General features: G+C 48.9%; 1 protein-coding gene across 1 annotated transcript in view; it reads left to right on the top strand.

The window, feature by feature from the left end:
- The first annotated feature begins 236 nt into the window (after nt 1-236).
- LOC140388648 (G-protein coupled receptor 22-like) overlaps nt 237-20003 on the top strand; it is a 460597-nt gene continuing 440830 nt past the window's right edge. The window contains exon 1 of the mRNA XM_072473117.1: nt 237-588. The gene's annotated coding sequence lies outside the window, so the exon portion shown is untranslated. The remainder of the gene's footprint in view (nt 589-20003) is intronic.

Consider the following 20003-nt stretch of genomic DNA (forward strand, 5'->3'; position numbering starts at 1 on the left):
TGCACACACTCACAATCATGTACACACACACATATCTCACACGCACACACACTCAAACATACTCAGGCTCTCCTCCCTCTCTCACGCAGACACCCACCCACACATTCACACAGAAATATTTGCCAAGCAATAATCTAATTCATAAGCACCTTGTGCCAATTGCATAATGAAGCTGTGCTCAGGAACTGGGCTATTGCATGGAGACTGGGCTCTGTGGGAATCTCGGCACTCGGCTCTTTAAACCTCCTCCTCCCCCTCCCTATCACTTCTGCATCGGTGCATCCGACAGTCAAGCTCTCTCTCTCTCTCCAGTCTGTGTTGTTCAAATCCGCAGCGGGAGGCTGGCGTATGTTGAGAGATCGGGCTGGGATATCTGTCAGCTCCAGTCAATGCTGGGGGCATGTTAGCAGAGAGCTGCCGCTGATCCCGAGAGTGTGTGTGGGTGATTTCTGTTTAGAGCTGGGAAGGTGCGCCTGGAACAAGCTGGACAACCCTCTGTGTTTCACTGGAACATGCCACAAGCAACTCATTGGAACCATCTCAGCACCTGAGTCATTAACACCAAGATGGACTGCCTCCATTTCTAGGGTGAGTTCTGCTGGGTTTTTTCCCCCCACCTCCTCGGTGCTTTGGTCCTTCAGAAAACTGTGTCAGCAATTTCAAAGTGAAGAAAGAGCGATTGTGGAATTGAGATGAAATGTCAGCTTTTGTTGCCCATGAACCTTGAGTGAGAATTGCAGCCTCTGTATCATCCACAAAACAGCAACATCTCTCTTCACCAAGGTGATTAGGTGTGATTTGAAAGGAGTGTATTTATTAAAGCCAGCGTAATCAATATTGCAATCCCTGGACACAGTCATTTAAAAACAAAGGGTACAGTTATCCAAACGCCTTTTCCTGTGCTCTGCCTGGAAATTCCGGGAAGTGCAAGTGTGGAGGAGGCGAGCTGACTCGTGGCTTCCCCTGGCTGCCCTTTGTAAATGCCCACGGTTTCAAATGGGCGAAAGGTGAGGATGTATTTGAGGAGCTCTGATAGCTGTCCTCTCAGGCAGCCAGTGAAATGAGCAGCCACAGATCTGATCCTGTTGGAGAAATTGCTCATTCTGACACATCGCCCCCACCTCACCGCCTGGTCGCCCCCTGGCACAGAGTGAGCTCTGGAGGTGCCACCGCGTGAGGGGGTGGGGGTCTCCAAAGCTGTGCCCCAGCAGGTAGCACCCGTCACAGGGAATACTTCTCAATCTCAAGGTGTCCACTGTCGATTGCCACATTCTGTATATCCATCGAATGATAGAATCTTATAGTGCAGTCCACACAGCCCATTCTGCCTCTCCTGGCTCATTAAACAGCTGTACAGTTGGAATCTTTCCCTGTGGATCCTGCAAATTCCCTTCATGGCTTTCTCCAAGTCGCTTTTGAAAGTTATTATTGAATCAGCTTCCGCCGCCTTTTCAGCAGCACCTTCCAGATCACAACAGCTCGCTGGGTGTAAAATACGTTTCCTGATGTTGCCTCTGCTTCTTGTCCCAATGACACTAAATTCCTGCCCCCTGGTTGGTGACCTTCCTCCTGATAGATTGTCCTCATTTACCCGATATCCAAACCCTTCCTGATTTTGAACAGGTTCATGGAGTGATTGTTAGGGTCAGCCCTGTGACCACCTGCTGGAAAGGTAACAGCTTGAACTCAACCAGAGCCTCCTCTCCTGTCTGTGAACTATCATTAAGTTGTCTTTTTGTTTGTTTAATATCGCAGTTAACATGGTCATTGAATTCCAAGGATCACTCGGCAATATCATCTCATTTATTCGGAAAGAATCTTAGCCCACGGTTCTGCCAGCTGCAGGGTTCCAGTTTGAGAATTGTTTCCCCAGAGCAGGAGGGGCAATCCTCCTCAGCCTCATGGACAATAGTCACCCCAGGAGCAGCCGGCATTTCTTTCAGTTAAAGTTTGTGAAGCTTGGAACCATTCCTGCCACAATCCTACCCCCTCAGCACCACTCACAGCCCCCCCCCCCACCAAACCCCCCCCACCCTCCCAACCTCCCCCCAACCCCCCACACACACACCCAACCCCCCTCACCCACACACACAACCCTCCCCTCCCCCCCCACACACCCAACCCCCTCACACAACCCCCCCCCCACACACACACCCAAACCCCCCACCCACACACTCAACCCCCCCACCCACACACACCCAAACCCCCCATACACATACACAACCCCCCCCCACACACACATAGCCCCAACCCCCCTCCCCCTCACCCCCCAACCCCCCCCGCACACACACACACAACCCCCCCACCCCCCACACCCAACCCCCCCCACACCCGAACCCCCCATACACATACACAACCCCCCCCCACACACACATAGCCCCAACCCCCCTCCCCCCCACCCCCCCAACCCCCCCCGCACACACACACACAACCCCCCCACCCCCCACACCCAACCCCCCTCCCCCCCACACCCAACCCCACCCCCCCCACACACACACCCAACCCCACAAACACACACCCAACACCCCCCCCACACACACACACAACCCTCCCCCACACACACACCCAACCCCCCCACACACACCCAAATCCCCCCCCACACAAACACACAACCCTCCCCCCCACACACACACACCCAAACCACCCCCCCAAACACACACCCAACCCTCCCCTCCCCCCCACACACCCAAACCCCCCCCCCCCCACACACCCACACACCCACCCTCCCCCACACACACACACCCAACCCTCCCCACCCCCCCTACACACCCAACCCCCCCCCCCCACATCCACCCCCCCCCCCACCCCCACACACACCCCCAACCCTCCCCCCCACACTCACACCCAACCCCTCGCTGGGTCAGAATGAACCAAACCGTTCACAACCTCGACATCCTACTGGACACAGAGCTCAGCTTCCAACTCCATCATCAACGTCATCGCCAGAACGTTATTGTGTGCAATTCTGGTCGACGCATTATAGGAAGGATGTGGAAGCATTGGAAAGGGTGCAGAGGAGATTTACCAGAATGTTGCCTGGTATGGGGGGAAGATCTTATGAGGAAAGGCTGAGGGACTTGAGGCTGTTTTCGTTAGAGAGAAGAAGGTTAAGAGGTGACTTAATTGAGGCACACAAGATGATCAGAGGATTAGATAGGGTGGACAGTGAGAGCCTTTTTCCTCTGATGGTGATGTCTAGCACGAGGGGACATAACTTTAAATTGAGGGGAGATAGATATAAGACAGATGTCAGAGGTAGGTTCTTTACTCAGAGAGTAGTAAGGGCGTGGAATGCCCTGCCTGCAACAGTAGTGGACTCACCAACACTAAGGACATTCAAATGGTCATTGGATAGACATATGGACAATAAGGGAATAGTGTAGATGGGCTTTAGAGTGGTTTCGCAGGTCAGCGCAACATCGAGGGCCGAAGGGCCTGTACTGCGCTGTAATGTTCTATGTTCTATGTTCTATCGCCAAGACCACAGGGCGCCATTGTCATCACCCCTTTCTCAGCTCGTCTACTACTGAGACTCTCACTCATGCTTTCTTCTGTCTGAATGGACCTATTGCAAACACTCGTCTGCTTTCCAGGTCTCCAGACACTTGTGGCTGTTTTATGCCCGTTTCCGATAATTCAAGTCCCTTTGCATAATTCAACAATCAGCTGAAGCAGTGATTGTCAGAGGGTCAGTACAGAGGGAGCGCTGCCCTGTCAGAGGGTCAGTACTGAGGGAGTGCTGCACTGTCAGAGGGTCAGTACGGAGGGAGTGCTGCACTGTCAGAGGGTCAGTACTGAGGGAGTGCTGCACTGTCAGAGGGTCAGTACGGAGGGAGTGCTGCACTGTCAGAGGGTCAGTACTGAGGGAGCGCTGCACTGTCAGAGGGTCAGTACTGAGGGAGTGCTGCACTGTCAGAGGGTCAGTACTGAGGGTGTGCTGCACTGTCAGAGGGACAGTACAGAGGGAGCGCTGCCCTGTCAGAGGGTCAGTACTGAGGGAGTGCTGCACTGTCAGAGGGTCAGTACTGAGGGAGTGCTGCACTGTCAGAGGGTCAGTACTGAGGGTGTGCTGCACTGTCAGAGGGACAGTACAGAGGGAGCGCTGCCCTGTCAGAGGGTCAGTACTGAGGGAGTGCTGCACTGTCAGAGGGTCAGTACTGAGGGAGTGCTGCACTGTCAGAGGGTCAGTACTGAGGGAGTGCTGCACTGTCAGAGGGTCAGTACTGAGGGAGCGCTGCACTGTCAGAGGGTCAGGACTGAGGGAGTGCCGCACTGTCAGAGGGTCAGTATTGAGGGAGTGCCGCACTGTCAGAGGGTCAGTACTGAGGGAGTGCCGCACTGTCAGAGGGTCAGCACTGTGGGAGTGCTGCACTGTCAGAGGGTCGGGACTGAGGGAGTGCTGCACTGTCAGAGGGTCAGTACTGAGGGAGTGCCGCACTGTCAGAGGGTCAGTACTGAGAGAGTGCTGCACTGTCAGAGGGTCACTACTGAGAGAGTGCTGCACTGTCAGAGGGTCAGGACTGAGGGAGTGCTGCACTGTCAGACGGTCAGTACTGAGGGAGTGCCGCACTGTCAGAGGGTAAGTACTGAGGGAGTGCTGCACTGTCAGAGGGTTAGTACTGAGAGAGCGCTGCACTGTCAGAGGGTCAGTAGTAAGGGAGTGCTGCACGATCAGAGGGTCAGTACTGTGGGAGTGCTGCATTGTCAGAGGGTCAGTACTGAGGGAGTGCTGCACTGTCAGAGGGTCGGTTCTGAAGGAGTGCTGCACTGTCAGAGGGTCAGTACTGAGAGAGTGCTGCACTGTCAGAGGGATGGGACTGAGGGAGTGCTGCACTGTCAGAGGGTCAGTACTGCGGAGTGCTGCACTGTCAGAGGATCAGTACTGAGGGAGCGCTGCACTGTCAGGGGGTCAGTACTGAGGTAGTGTTGCACTGTCAGAGGGTCAGTACTGAGTGAGTGCCTCACTGACAGAGGGTCAGTACTGAGGGAGCGCCGCACTGTCAGAGGGTCAGTACTGAGGTAGTGCTGCACTGTCAGAGGGTCAGTACTGAGGGAGTGCTGCACTGTAAGAGGGTCAGTGCTGAGGGAGTGCCGCACTGTCAGAGGGTCAGTACTGAGGGATCGCCGCACTGTCAGAAGGTCAGTACTGAGGGAGTGCTGCACCGTCAGACGGTCAGTACTGAGGGAGTGCTGCACTGTCAGAGGGTCAGTACTGAGGGAGTGCCGCACTGTCAGAGGGTCAGTACTGAGGGAGTGCTGCACCGTCAGACGGTCAGTACTGAGGGAGTGCTGCACTGTCAGAGGGACAGTACTGAGGGAGTGCTGCACTGTCAGAGGGTCAGTACTGAGGGTGTGCTGCACTGTCAGAGGGTCAGTACTGAGGGAGCGCTGTCCTGTCAGTGGGTCAGTACTGAGGGAGTGCTGCACTGTCAGAGGGTCAGTACTGAGGGAGTGCTGCACTGTCAGAGGGTCAGTACTGAGGGAGTGCTGCACTGTCAGAGGGTCAGTACTGAGGGAGCGCTGCCCTGTCAGAGGGTCAGAACTGAGGGAGTGCTGCACTGTCAGAGGGTCAGTACTGAGGGAGCGCTGCCCTGTCAGAGGGTCAGTACTGAGGGAGTGCTGCACTGTCAGAAGGTCAGTACTGAGGGAGCGCTGCACTGTCAGAGTGTCAGGACTGAGGGAGTGCCGCACTTTCAGAGGGTCAGTACTGAGGGTGTGCCGCACTGTCAGAGGGTCAGTACTGAGGGAGTGCTGCACTCTCAGAGGGTCAGTAATGAGAGAGTGCTGCACTGTCAGAGGGTCGGGACTGAGGGAGTGCTGCACTGTCAGAGGGTCAGTACTGAGGGAGTGCTGCACTGTCAGAGGGTCAGTACTGTGGGAATGCTGCACCGTCAGAGGGTCAGTATTGAGGGAGTGCTGCACTGTCAGAGGGTCGGTTCTGAAGGAGTGCTGCACTGTCAGAGGGTCAGTACTGAGGGAGTGCCGCACTGTCAGAGGCACGGGACTGAGGGAGTGCCGCACTGTCAGAGGGCCAGTATTGCGGAGTGCTGCACTGTCAGAGGATCAGTACTGAGGGAGCGCTGCACTGTCAGGGGGTCAGTACTGAGGTAGTGTTGCACTGTCAGAGGGTCAGTACTGAGTGAGTGCCTCACTGACAGAGGGTCAGTACTGAGGGACGCCGCACTGTCAGAGGGTCAGTACTGAGGTAGTGCTGCACTGTCAGAGGGTCAGTACTGAGGGAGTGCTGCACTGTAAGAGGGTCAGTGCTGAGGGAGTGCCGCACTGTCAGAGGGTCAGTACTGAGGGATCGCCGCACTGTCAGAGGGTCAGTACTGAGGGAGTGCTGCACCGTCAGAGGGTCAGTACTGAGGGAGTGCTGCACTGTCAGAGGGTCAGTACTGAGGGAGTGCCGCACTGTCAGAGGGTCAGTACTGAGGGAGTACTGCACCGTCAGACGGTCAGTACTGAGGGAGTGCTGCACTGTCAGAGGGTCAGTACTAAGGGAGTGCTGCACTATCAGAGGGTCAGTACTGAGGGAGTGCCGCACTGTCAGAGGGTCAGTACTGAGGGAGTACGGCACTGTCAGAGGGTCAGTACTGAGGGAGTGCCGCACTGTCAGAGGGTCAGTACTGAGAGAGTGCTGCACTGTCAGAGGGTCAGTATTGAGGGAGTGCCGCACTGTCAGAGGGTCAGTACTGAGGGAGTGCTGCACTGTCGGAGGGGCAGTACTGAGGGAGTGCTGCACCGTCAGACGGTCAGTACTGAGGGAGTGCTGCACTGTCAGAGGGACAGTACTGAGGGAGTGCTGCACTGTCAGAGGGTCAGTACTGAGGGTGTGCTGCACTGTCAGAGGGTCAGTACCGAGGGAGCGCTGTCCTGTCAGAGGGTCAGTACTGAGGGAGTGCTGCACTGTCAGAGGGTCAGGACTGAGGGAGTGCTGCACTGTCAGAGGGTCAGAACTGAGAGAGTGCAGCACTGTCAGAGGGTCAGTACTGAGGGAGTGCTGCACTGTCAGAAGGTCAGTACTGAGCGAGTGCCGCACTGTCAGAGGGTCAGTACTGAGGGTGTGCCGCACTGTCAGAGGGTCAGTACTGAGGGAGTGCCGCACTCTCAGAGGGTCAGCACTGTGGGAGTGCTGCACTGTCAGAGGTTCAGTACTGAAGGAGTGCTGCACTGTCAGAGGGTCGGTAATGAAGAAGTGCTGCACTGTCAGAGGGTCAGTAATAAGAGAGTGCTGCACTGTCAGAGGGTCGGGACTGAGGGAGTGCTGCACTGTCAGAGGGTCAGTACTGAGGGAGTGCTGCACTGTCAGAGGGTTAGTACTGAGAGAGCGCTGCACTGTCAGAGTGTCAGTAGTAAGGGAGTGCTGCACTGCCAGAGGGTCAGTACTGAGTGAGTGCTGCACTATCAGAGGGTCAGTACTGTGGGAGTGCTGCACTGTCAGAGGGTCAGCATTGAGGGAGTGCTGCACTGTCAGAGGGTCAGTACTGAGTGAGTGCTGCACTATCAGAGGGTCAGTACTGTGGGAGTGCTGCACTGTCAGAGGGTCAGTATTGAGGGAGTGCTGCACTGTCAGAGGGTCGGTTCTGAAGGAGTGCTGCACTGTCAGAGGGTCAGTACTGAAGGAGTGCCGCACTGTCAGAGGGCCACTACTGAGGGAGTGCCGCACTGTCAGAGGATCAGTACTGAGGGAGTGCTGCACGGTTAGAGGGTCAGTACAGAGGGAGTGCTGCACAGTCAGACGGTCAGCACTGAGGGAGAACCGCACTGTCAGAGGGTCAGTACTGAGGGAATGCTGCACTGTCAGAGGGTCAGTACTGAGGGAGTTCTGCACTGTCAGACGGTCAGTACTGAGGGAGTGCTGCACTGTCAGAGGGTCAGTACTGAGGGAGTGCTGCACTGTCAGAGGGTCAGTACTGAGGGAGTGCCGCACTGTCAAAGGGTCATAACTGAGGGAGTGCTGCACTGTCAGAGGGTCTGTGCTGAGTGAGCGCTGTACTGTCAGAGGGTCAGCACAGAGGGAGTGCTGCACTGTCAGTGGGTCAGTACTGAGGGAGTGCCGCACTGTCAGAGGGTCAGTACTGAGGGAGTGCTGCACTGTCAGAGGGTCAGTACTGAGGGAGTGCCGCACTGTCAGAGGGTCAGTACTGAGGGAGTGCCGCACTGTCAGAGGGTCAGTACTCAGGGAGCACAGCTCTGTCAGGTGATCAGTACTGAGGGAGTGCTGCACTGTCAGAGGGTCAGTACTGAGGGAGTGCCGCACTGTCAAAGGGTCATAACTGAGGGAGTGCTGCACTGTCAGAGGGTCAGTACTGAGGGAGTGCTGAACTGTCAGAGGGTCAGCACAGAGGGAGTGCTGCACTGTCAGAGGGTCAGTACTGAGGGAGTGCTGCACGGTTCGAGGGGCAATACTGAGGGAGTGCCGCACTGTCAGAGGGTCAGTACTGAGGGAGTGCTGCACTGTCAGTCGGTCAGTACTGCGGGAGTGCTGCACTGTCAGAATGTCAGTTCTGAGGGAGTGCCGCACTGTCTGAGGGTCAGTTCTGAGTGCCGCACTGTCAGAGGGTCAGTACTGAGGGAGTGCTGCACGGTTAGAGGGTCAATACTGAGGGAGTGCTGCACTGTCAGAGGGTCAGTACTGAGGGAGTGCTGCACTGTCAGAAGGTCAGTTCTGAGGGAGTGCCGCACTGTGAGAGGGTCAGTACTGAGGGAGTGCTGCACGGTTAGAGGGTCAGTACTGAGGGAGTGCTGCACTGTCAGAGGGTCAGTACTGAGGGAGTGCTGCACGGTCAGAGGATCAGTACTGAAGGAGTGCTGCACTGTCAGAGGATCAGTACTGAAGGAGTGCTGCACTGTCAGAGGGTCAGTACTGAGGGAGTGCCGCACTGTCAGAGGGTCAGTACTGAGGGAGTGCTGCACTGTCAGAGGGTCAGTACTGAGGGAGTGCTGCATTGTCATAGGGTCAGTACTGAGGGAGCGCTGCACTGTCAGAGGGTCAGTACTGAGGGAGTGCCACACTGTCAGAGGGTCAGTACTGAGGGAGTGCTGCATTGTCAGAGGGTCAGTACTGAGGGAGTGCTGCATTGTCAGAGGGTCAGTACTGAGGGAGTGCTGCACTGTCAGAGGGTCAGTACTGAGGGAGTGCTGCACTGTCAGAGGGTCAGTACTGAGGGAGTGCCGCACTGTCAGAGGGTCAGTGCTGAGGGAGTGCTGCACTGTCAGAGGGTCAGTACTGAGGGAGTGCCGCACTGTCAGAGGGTCAGTACTGAGGGTGTCCCGCACTGTTTGAGGTGCAGCGTTAGATAAAATGTTAAACTGAACTCAGGTTTCCCTCTCAAGTGAATGTGTAATACTCAATGGCATTTCTGTCTTTGGTGTTCTGGTAATAATTACACCTCAATCAACCTAATTTTGATTATTTGGTCATGATCTCATTGTCATATTTGGGATCTTTCTGTGCACAAATTTTCTGTGGTATTTCCTACAGTGAACAGTGTGTACCGTTTGATCCTCGGTCAATCCTGGGTTTGTGAAAGGCGATATAGAAATGCAAGAGTTTTCTGTCTTTCCTCTGGAGGCCACGTTTTCCTGACCATTGTTCCCTGGGGGCACCCAGGGTGGGATTCTCCGCCCCCCCCCCCCCCACCCCGCCGGGTAGGGGAGAACCCCGGCCCCAGCGTCGGAACGTTCTGATAGCCGTTTGTTGATGGCTCCTCGTACGGTGGATCTGTCCAGACCACCAGCCCACCTCCCCTCCGACTGTCTCCAACCTCAGCTTTGCTGCAACTTGTTTCTTGAAGCATCCCAGAATAAACATGCAAAGGCTGGCCCCCACACCCACAGCTGGGACATGTCCTGTTCACTGCAAACTGCTACAACTTCAACCTCTCCCATTCTCCTCACCCGCTGACATCAGCTCCTGAGATTACCTCACTTTCTCAGTGATTGTTTCAAATTACCTTCCTCTAAACTATTGGACAGAATAATTATGTTGCAGTAAAACTCCACATTAAATTGCCCCACGTGAGCAATATTGCACAAACAATTGGGATGAAAAGAGTAATATTTTGGGGTGGTTCATTTATCATTGCTCCTCGATATTAATTTTTTATGTATGTCTGTTCTTCGAAGTGCAATTGGAGAAAGGAGACTTGGGAAAGATGAAATTGTGCGGCTAATCTTTGCTTCCTCTGCTCTGCTATTGTTAAGCGGTTGCACAGAGATTGAAGGATTGTCTGGGGCTCCGGAGATGATTCAGATCTTATTCAATTCACTCCTGGTGTAATCATGAATCTTATCAGCACCTGCTCCAGTTGTAATTATTAGCTCTATAATCCAATAATAAATGCTATTGTATTAAAGTATCATTATTCAATTTTTCCCTGTCACCTGCCGATGCCCCTCGAACACAAAATCTACAATTCGCTTCCCCGGTTTCCAATTTCTGAAATTAGAAAACACACTCAGCAGAGACCCTGTGTCATTGTGATTGGGGGGCTAAAGCTGACATTGTGACTGGGGGGCTAAAGCTGACATTGTGACTGGGGGGCTAAAGCTGACATTGTGACTGGGGGGCTAAAGCTGACATTGTGACTGGGGGGCTAAAGCTGTCATTGTGACTGGGGGGCTAAAGCTGACATTGTGACTGGGGGGCTAAAGCTGACATTGTGACTGGGGGGCTAAAGCTGACATTGTGACTGGGGGGCTAAAGCTGACATTGTGACTGGGGGGCTAAAGCTGACATTGTGACTGGGGGGCTAAAGCTGACATTGTGACTGGGGGGCTAAAGCTGACATTGTGACTGGGGGGCTAAAGCTGACATTGTGACTGGGGGGCTAAAGCTGATCTGTTGGTTCGGAAAGGGAGGGGGGAGATTCATAAACCTGTGAGGAGTCCAGGATCCCGATAAAACTGCCCATTTCCGTTGCCTGTGACGTCCGCTAATCAACTAGGCACAGATTTCTCAATCTAACATCGACTGGGACACAAACAGGTTTAAAACCAGGAACAATGTACCCTTGAAGCACATTGGGTGTGAGCACCCAAACATATAACCCTCAAACATACACCACCCAACGATACAGCACCCAAACATACAGCACCCAAACATACAACACCCAACGATACAACACCCAAACATACAACACCCAAACATACAACACCCAACGATACAACACCCAACGATACAGCACCCAAACATACAGCACCCAAACATACAACACCCAACGATACAACACCCAAACATACAACACCCAAACATACAACACCCAAACATACAACACCCAAACATACAACACCCAACGATACAACACCCAAACATACAACACTCAAACATACAACACCCAAACATACAGCACCCAAACATACAGCACCCAAACATACAACACCCAACGATAAAACACCCAACGATAAAACGCCCAAACATACAACGCCCAAACATACAACACCCAACGATACAACACCCAAACATACAACACTCAAACATACAACACCCAAACATACAACAACCAGGCCAGGTGTTGGATTTGGAGGTAGGAGAGCACTTTGGGGACAGTGACCACAATTCGATGACGTTTACGTTAATGATGGAAAGGGATAAGTATACACCGCAGGGCACGAGTTATAGCTGGGGGAAGGGCAATTATGATGCCATTAGACGTGACTTTGGGGGGAGGGATAAGGTGGAGAAGTAGGCTGCAAGTGTTGGGCACACTGGATAAGTGGGGCTTGTTCAAGGATCAGCTACTGCGTGTTCTTGATAAGTATGTACCGGTCAGGCAGGGAGGAAGGCGTCGAGCGAGGGAACCGTGGTTTACCAAGGAAGTGGAATCTCTTGTTAAGAGGAAGAAGGAGGCCTATGTGAAGATGAGGTGTGAAGTTTCCGTTGGGGCGATGGATAGTTACAAGGTAGCGAGGAAGGATCTAAAGAGAGAGCTAAGACGAGCAAGGAGGGGACATGAGAAGTATTTGGCAGGAAGGATTAAGGAAAACCCAAAAGCTTTCTATAGGTATGTCAGGAATAAGCGAATGACTAGGGAAAGAGTAGGACCAGTCAAGGACAGGGATGGGAAATTGTGTGTGGAGTCTGAAGAGATAGGCGAGATACTAAATGAATATTTTTCGTCAGTATTCACTCAGGAAAAAGATAATGTTGTGGAGGAGAATGCTGAGCCCCAGGCTAATAGAATAGATGGCATTGAGTTACGTAGGGAAGAGGTGTTGGCAATTCTGGACAGGCTGAAAATAGATAAGTCCCCGGGACCTGATGGGATTTATCCTAGGATTCTCTGGGAGGCCAGGGAAGAGATTGCTGGACCTTTGGCTTTGATTTTTATGTCATCATTGGCTACAGGAATAGTGCCAGAGGACTGGAGGACAGCAAATGTGGTCCCTTTGTTCAAAAAGGGGAGCAGAGACAACCCCGGCAACTATAGACCGGTGAGCCTCACGTCTGTAGTGGGTAAAGTCTTGGAGGGGATTATAAGAGACAAGATTTATAATCATCTAGATAGGAATAATATGATCAGGGATAGTCAGCATGGCTTTGTGAAGGGTAGGTCATGCCTCACAAACCTTATTGAGTTCTTTGAGAAGGTGACTGAACAGGTAGATGAGGGTAGAGCAGTTGATGTGGTGTATATGGATTTCAGCAAAGCGTTTGATAAGGTTCCCCACGGTAGGCTATTGCAGAAAATACGGAGGCTGGGGATTGAGGGTGATTTAGAGATGTGGATCAGAAATTGGCTAGCTGAAAGAAGACAGAGGGTGGTGGTTGATGGGAAATGTTCAGAATGGAGTAGTCACAAGTGGAGTACCACAAGGATCTGTTCTGGGGCCGTTGCTGTTTGTCATTTTTATCAATGACCTAGAGGAAGGCGCAGAAGGGTGGGTGAGTAAATTTGCAGACGATACTAAAGTCGGTGGCGTTGTCGATAGTGTGGAAGGATGTAGCAGGTTACAGAGGGATATAGATAAGCTGCAGAGCTGGGCTGAGAGGTGGCAAATGGAGTTTAATGTAGAGAAGTGTGAGGTGATTCACTTTGGAAGGAATAACAGGAATGCGGAATATTTGGCTAATGGTAAAGTTCTTGAAAGTGTAGATGAGCAGAGGGATCTAGGTGTCCATGTACATAGATCCCTGAAAGTTGACACCCAGGTTGATAGGGTGGTGAAGAAGGCCTATGGAGTGTTGGCCTTTATTGGTAGAGGGATTGAGTTCCGGAGTCGGGAGGTCATGTTGCAGCTGTACAGAACTCTGGTACGGCCGCATTTGGAGTATTGCGTACAGTTCTGGTCACCGCATTATAGGAAGGACGTGGAGGCTTTGGAGCGGGTGCAGAGGAGATTTACCAGGATGTTGCCTGGTATGGAGGGAAAATCTTATGAGGAAAGGCTGATGGACTTGAGGTTGTTTTCGTTGGAGAGAAGAAGGTTAAGAGGAGACTTAATAGAGGCATACAAAATGATCAGGGGGTTGGATAGGGTGGACAATGAGAGCCTTCTCCCGCGGATGGAAATGGCTGGCACGAGGGGACATAACTTTAAACTGAGGGGTAATAGATATAGGACAGAGGTCAGAGGTAGGTTCTTTACGCAAAGAGTAGTGAGGCCGTGGAATGCCCTACCTGCTACAGTAGTGAACTCGCCAACATTGAGGGCATTTAAAAGATTATTGGATAAACATATGGATGATAATGGCATAGTGTAGGTTAGATGGCTTTTGTTTCGGTGCAACATCGCGGGCCGAAGGGCCTGTACTGCGCTGTATTGTTCTATGTTCTATGTTCTAAACATACAGCACCCTAACATACAACACCCAACGATACAACACTCAAACATACAACACCCAAACACACAACATTCAAACATACAACACCCAAACATACAGCACCCAAATATACAACACTCAAACATAAAACACCCAACGATACAACAACCAAACATACAACACCCAAACATACAACACCCAAACATACAACACCCAAACATACAACACCCAAACATACAACACCCAACGATACTACACCCAAACATACAACACTCAAACATACAGCACCCAATCATACAACACCCAAACATACAACACCCAAACATACAACACTCAAACATATAACACCCAACAATACAACACCCAAACATACAACACCCAAACATACAACACTCAAACATACAGCACCCAAACATACAACACCCAAACACACAACACTCAAACATACAACACCCAAACATACAACACCCAAACATACAACACTCAAACATACAGCACCCAATCAAACAACACCCAAATATACAACACCCAAACATACAACACTCAAACATATAACACCCAACGATACAACACACAAACATACAACACCCACACATACAACACTCAAACATACAGCACCCAAACATACAACATCCAAACATACAACACCCAAACATACAACACTCAAACATACAGCACCCAACGATACAACACATTAACATACAGCACTCAAACATACATCACCCAAACATACAGCATCCAAACATACAAAACTCAAACATACAACACCCAACGATACAACACCCAAACATACAACACCCAAACATACGACACTCAAACATACAACACCCAAACATACAACACGCAAACATACAACACCTGACGATACAAGACCCAAACATGCAACATTCAAACATAGAACACTCAAACATACAACACCCAAACATACAACACCCAACGATACAACGCCCAAACATACAACACCGAAACATACAACACCCAACGATATAACACCCAAACATACAACACCCAAACATACAACACCCAAACATACAACACTCAAACATACAGCACCCAAACATACAACACTCAAACATACAACACCCAAACATACAACACTCAAACATACAACACCCAATCATACAACACCCAAACATACAGCACCCAAACATACAACACTCAAACATATAACACCCAACAATACAACACCCAAACATACAACACCCAAACATACAACACTCAAACATACAGCACCCAAACATACAACACCCAAACACACAACGCCCAAACATACAACACCCAAACATACAACACTCAAACATACAGCACCCAATCATACAACACCCAAACATACAGCACCCAAACATACAGCATCCAAACATACAACACCCAAACATACAACACTCAAACATACAGCACCCAACGATACAACACATAAACATACAGCACTCAAACATACATCACCCAAACATACAGCATCCAAACATACAAAACTCAAACATACAACACCCAACGATACAACACCCAAACATGCAACATTCAAACATAGAACACTCAAACATACAACACCCAAACATACAACACCCACCGATACAACGCCCAAACATACAACACCGAAACATACAACACCCAAACACACAACACTCAAACATACAGCACCCAAACATTCAACACCCAAACATACAACGCCCAAACATTCAACACCCAAACATACAACGCCCAAACACACAACACTCAAACATACAACACCCAACGATATAACACCCAAACATACAACACCCAAACATACAACACTCAAACATACAGCGCCCAAACATACAACACTCAAACATACAACACCCAAACATACAACACTCAAACATACAACACCCAAACATACAACACTCAAACATACAACACTCAAACATACAACACTCAAACATACAACACTCAAACAAAGAACAATCAAACATACAACACCCAATGACATAACACCCAAACATACAACACCCAACGATACAACACCCAAACATATAACACCCAAACATACAGCACCCAAACATACAGTACCCAAACATACAGCACCCAAACATACAGCACCCAAACATACAACACTCAAACATACAACACCCAAACATACAGCATCCGAACATTCAACACTCAAACATACAACACCAAACGATACAACACCGAAACATACAATACTCAAACATACAGCACCCAAACATACAGCATCCAAACAAACAACACTCAAACATACAACACGCAACGATACAACACCCAGACATACAACACCCAAACATACAACACCCAAACATACAACACCCAAACATACAGCACCCAAACATACAGCACCCAACGATACAACACCCAAACATACAACACCCAAACATACGACACCCAACGATACAACACCCAAACATACAACACTCAAACATACAACACTCAAACATACAACACCCAAACATACAGCACCCAAACATTCAACACCCAAACATACAGCACCCAAACATACAGCACCCAAACATACAGCACCCAAACATACAGCACCCAAACATACAACACCCAACGATACAACACTCAAACATACAACACGCAAACACACAACACTCAAACATACAACACCCAAATATACAACACTCAAACATACAACACCCAAACATACAACACTCAAACAAAGAACACTCAAACATACAAGACCAAACGATATAACACCCAAACATACAACACCCAACGATACAACACCCAAACATACAACACCCAAACACAAAACACTCAAACATACAACACCCAAACTTACAACACCCAAACATACAGCACCCAAACATACAACACTCAAACATACAACACCCAAACATACAGCATCCGAACATTCAACACTCAAACATACAACACCAAACGATACAACACCCAAACATACAACACCCAAACACAAAACACTCAAACATACAACACCCAAAGTTACAACACCCAAACATACAGCACCCAAACATACAATACTCAAACATACAGCACCCAAACATACAGCATCCAAACAAACAACACTCAAACATACAACATGCAATGATACAACACCCTGACATACAACACCCAAACATACAACACCCAAACATACAACGCCCAAACATACAACACCCAAACATACAACACCCAACGATACAACACCCAAACATACAACACCCAAACATGCAACACCCAACAATACAACACCCAAACATATAACACTCAAACATACAACACTCAAACATGCAACACCCAAACATACAACACCCAACGATACAACACCCAAACATACAACACTCAAACATACAACACTCAAACATACAACACCAAAACATACAGCACCCAAACATACAGCACGCAAACATACAACACCCAACGATACAACACCCAAACATACAACACCCAAACATACAACACCCAAACATACAACACCCAACGATACAACACCCAAACATACAACACTCAAACATACAACACTCAAACATACAACACCCAAACATACAACACCCAAACATACAACACCCAACGATACAACACCCAAACATACAAGACCCAAACACAATACACTCAAACATACAGCACCCAAACATACAGCACCCAAACAAACAGCATCCAAACAAACAACACTCAAACATACAACATGCAACGATACAACACCCAGACATACAACACCCAATCATACAACATCCAAACATGCAACACCCAACGATACAACACCCAAACATACAACACCCAAACATACAGCACCCAAACATACAGCACCCAAACATTCAACACCCAAACATTCAACACCCAAACATACAACACCCAAACATACAACACCCAAACATACAACACCCAAACACACAACACTCAAACATACAACACCCAAACACACAACACTCAAACATACAACACCCAAACATTCAACACCCAAACATACAACACCAAAACATACAATACTCAAACATACAATGCTCAAACATACAGCACCCAAACATACAGCATCCAAACAAAACTCAAACATACAACACGCAATGATACAACACCCAGATATACAACACCCAAACATACAACACCCAAACATACAACACCCAACGATACAACACCCAAACATACAACACCCAAACATGCAACAGCCAACAATACAACACCCAAACATATAACACTCAAACATACAACACTCAAACAGACAACACCCAAACATACATCACCCAAACATACAGCACCCAAACATACAGCACCCAAACATACAGCACCCAAACATACAACACCCAATGATACAACACCCAAACATACAACACCCAAACATACAACACCCAAACATACAACAACCAACGATACAACACCCAAACATACAACACTCAAACATACAAAACTCAAACATACAAAACTCAAACATACAACACCCGAACATACAACACCCAAACATACAGCACCCAAACATACAGCACCCAAACATACAGCACCCAAACATACAACACCCAAACATACAACACCCAAACATACAACACCCAAACATACAGCACCCAAACATACAGCACCCAAACATACAACACCCAAACACATAACACTCAAACATACAACACCCAAACACACAACACTCAAACATACAACACCCAAACATTCATCACCCAAACATACAACACCCAAACATACAGCACCCAAACATACAGCACCCAAATATACAACACCCAAACATACAACACCCAAACATACAGCACCCAAACAGACAACACTCAAACATAGAACACCCAATGATACAACACGCAACCATGCAACACCCAAACATACAACACCCAACGATACAACACCCAAACATACAACACCCAAACATACAACACCCAAACATACAGCACCCAAACATACAGCAACAAACAAACAACACACAAACATACAACACGCAACGATACAACACCCAGACATATAACACCCAAACATACAACAATCAAACATACAACACCCAACGATACAACACCCAAACATACAACACCCAACGATACAACACCCAAACATACAACACTCAAACAAACAACACCCAGCGATACAACGCCCAAACATACAGCATTCAAACATACAACACCCAACGATACAACACCCAAACATACAACGCCCAAACATACAACACTCAACCATACAACACCCAATGATACAAGACCCAAACATACAACATTAAAACATACAACACCCAACAATACAACACCCAAACATACAGCACCCAAACATACAACACTCAAACATATAACACCCAACGATACAACATCCAAACATACAGCACCCAAACATGCAACACCCAAACATACAACACTCAAACATACAACACGCAACGATACAACACCCAGACATACAACACCCAAACATACAATACTCAAAAATACAACACCCAATGATACAACACCCAAACATACAACACTCAAACATACAACACCCAATGATACAAGACCCAAACATACAACATTAAAGCATACAATACCCAACAATACAACACCCAAACATACAGCACCCAAACATACAACACTCAAACATATAACACCCAACGATACAACATCCAAACATACAGCACCCAAACATACAACACCCAAACATACAACAATCAAACATACAACACCCAACGATACAACACCCAAACATACAACGCCCAAACATACAACACTCAAACATACAACACCCAACGATGCAACACCCAAACATACAACACTCAAACATACAACACCCATTGATACAACGCCCAAACATACAGCATTCAAACATACAACACCCAACGATACAACACCCAACGATACAACACCCAAACATACAACAATCAAACATTCAATACCCAACGATACAACACCCAAACATACAACACTCAAACATACAACACCCAACGATACAACACCCAAACATACAACACTCAAACATACAACCCCCAACGATACAACACCCAAACATACAACAATCAAACATTCAATACCCAACGATACAACACCCAAACATCCAGCACCCAAACATACAACACTCAAACATACAACACCCAACGATACAACACCCAACGATACAACACCCAAACATACAACACTCAAACATACAACACCCAGCGATACAACGCCCAAACATACAACATTCAAACATACTACACCCAACGATACAACACCCAAACATACAACACCCAAACATACAACACCAATCATAAAACACCCAACGATACAACACCCAAACATACAACATTCAAACATACAACACTCAAACATACAACACCCAAACATACAGCACCCAAACATACAGCACCCAAACATACAGCACTCAAACATACAGC

Source organism: Scyliorhinus torazame, chromosome 13 (genome assembly GCF_047496885.1).
Source record: "Scyliorhinus torazame isolate Kashiwa2021f chromosome 13, sScyTor2.1, whole genome shotgun sequence".
NCBI lineage: Eukaryota > Metazoa > Chordata > Chondrichthyes > Carcharhiniformes > Scyliorhinidae > Scyliorhinus > Scyliorhinus torazame.